Source organism: Scyliorhinus canicula, chromosome 30, assembly GCF_902713615.1.
Source record: "Scyliorhinus canicula chromosome 30, sScyCan1.1, whole genome shotgun sequence".
In the NCBI taxonomy this organism is placed as follows: Eukaryota; Metazoa; Chordata; class Chondrichthyes; order Carcharhiniformes; family Scyliorhinidae; genus Scyliorhinus; species Scyliorhinus canicula.
Window position 1 is genome coordinate 7613104 of NC_052175.1, and position 2331 is coordinate 7615434.

Consider the following 2331-nt stretch of genomic DNA (forward strand, 5'->3'; position numbering starts at 1 on the left):
ACCTAATTCTGGGCAAAGCAGCGAAACACGTGGTGGAAATTCTTCACAACATTACTCGTGAGCGCATTACAAGCAATCTTCAGGATAATGGCGAGAAATGCAAGTTGGGACAAAAGACTGAGTTCATGCGTCTTTCTTGTGAGGAACCTTGGATCATGATTTTCCAGTCGAATAGGTTCTCAGTTGAGCGGAAAGTGTTGCGCTTCAACGTCGATCTGAAGTCGTCTCCAGAAATGCATGACCTGGAATAACAAGAGAAAGAGTCAGTCGAGCCTGCACCGTCAAACAAATGTTCACAGTAAAGAGGCTCACTGGCTGTGACCATGCCTGTTTGCTGTCGACCACAGAGTGACGGCTTGCACACAGCCCATTCTGCAGCGTGCACGAGAACAAGGGCAGAAAGAGTTGTCAAGATTCTATCCAGTTTCGGCCGGTGATGGAAAATAATTTGAGCCAGTACCTCTCAGTGGTTTTCCTGTTTTTACAGTTGATGCGCTTCGCGTTCAGAATTGTCTGCAGATGTTACACAATGGCACGGAACTAGAAACCGCAAGCTGAAGGAAGTGTGCCGCCCAGGTTTGATGCAACTGAACAAAGACCAGGCTGGTGTACTATGCACCTCATATAATGTCTCTCATAAATGTGACTCCAGCTCCAGGTCACTCTGCAGTGCCCGGTTTGAAGAAAATGCGCACGTCCCACTCGTGATGTATTCCTAGAGTACGTGTCTCACAGTAAATTCAGAGAACAATATATATCCACACGCAACACTGCAAAAATGCGCCAAGGCTGCAAGCACACATTTCAAATCTATCCACGCACAATTCTTCCAATAAGTTTCCAGTATCTATGTAAACAGTTCATGTCATTAGTTGTGAAGATCATCTCTTCAGAATAGCCCACAAAGTACACAATTACATTCCCGTCTTAATTCCTAGCGATAATCATAGAATTCATGGAATTTACAGTGCAGAACGATGCCATTTGGCCCATCGAGTCTGCATCGGCTCTTGGAAAGAGCACCCAACCCAAGGTCCACACCTCTACCCTATCCCCATAACCCAGTAATCCCACCCAAAGCTAAGGGCAATTTTGGACGCTTAGGGCAATTTAGCATTGCCAGTCCACCTAACCTGCACATCTTTGGACTGTGGGTGGAAACCCACGCACACACGGGGAGGATGTGCAGACTCCGCACAGACAGTGTCCCAAGCCGGAATCGAAACTGGGACCCTGGAGCTCTGACGCATAATGCTACCGTGCTGAAAATCCATCCCTTTATCGTCCAGAAGGACAAGGCAGCACCCGTTTATAAACAGAACCACCTGCAAGCTCGCCTCCCTGGCAGAGACAAAGCTGATGGAAACTGCATTGCATTTGCTTCACTGTCAGGGTGTAACATTCCTGGAACTCGCTCCATCATAGCACTGTCACTGTTGGACATGGGGTGCTATCTTTGATGAAGGCACCTCATTACACCGATCAAGGGCCCCGATCGTGGTACATTCATACAGTTGGTGAGGCTCTTTTGAAAAATCGTTCCATGTCTATCTCGATCTCTTTTACCTTTGAGCTTTCCCGTCAGCATCAGACCTTCCAAATTTTGATTTCTTATGACATGCCCAAGAAATTCCAACTCTCTCTTCCTGTAGCTCACATTCTGTGAATTAATTAAGCATTATCTTCAATAGACACCACACATCCACATAATTAATATGCTAGGTAAACCTCTAAATGATCAGCCTGTGCATTTAGATTTGGCCGAACGTCCACTGTGAAGCACAGGCGGTGACCAAAGTGTGTCAAATACATGTGGTGTTCGGCAGGATACCGCACCCCATGTTTCGTCATAGTTTCCACCGCATCTGTAAGTGGAGCAATTCACTAGGACTGAGCCAGGTCAGTCTGCGACCATTCAGCCTGCAGAAGCAAACTAGTGAAATCACCGCATCAATATATCCATGGAATCTTTACGCCTCTTCCTGATTTTCCAACTCCTCAGGCTCCTGAGTAAGTGACGCCTCGGAATGTTAAACTGGAATCAGCCAAAATCAGGCTTCGTAGCTCTGAAAATGTGACCCAGTCATCGGGGGAAAGCGATGGAACGGGTAGTTTTAATTCATTTTTATGATTCTTACTTTCAAGGGACGAAAAGGTCAATTGGAGAACAAATATAACCAAGAATAATGAACGACATTAATAAGATTGTTTTTAAATTACATGGACGTTCTTCCAACGTTTGCTTCCTAAATCACGATAATCAGAGGTGATGTCACAATAATCTTTCTAGTTACAGAATCCGAGACCTCTCAATCTCACACTCCCTTCCAA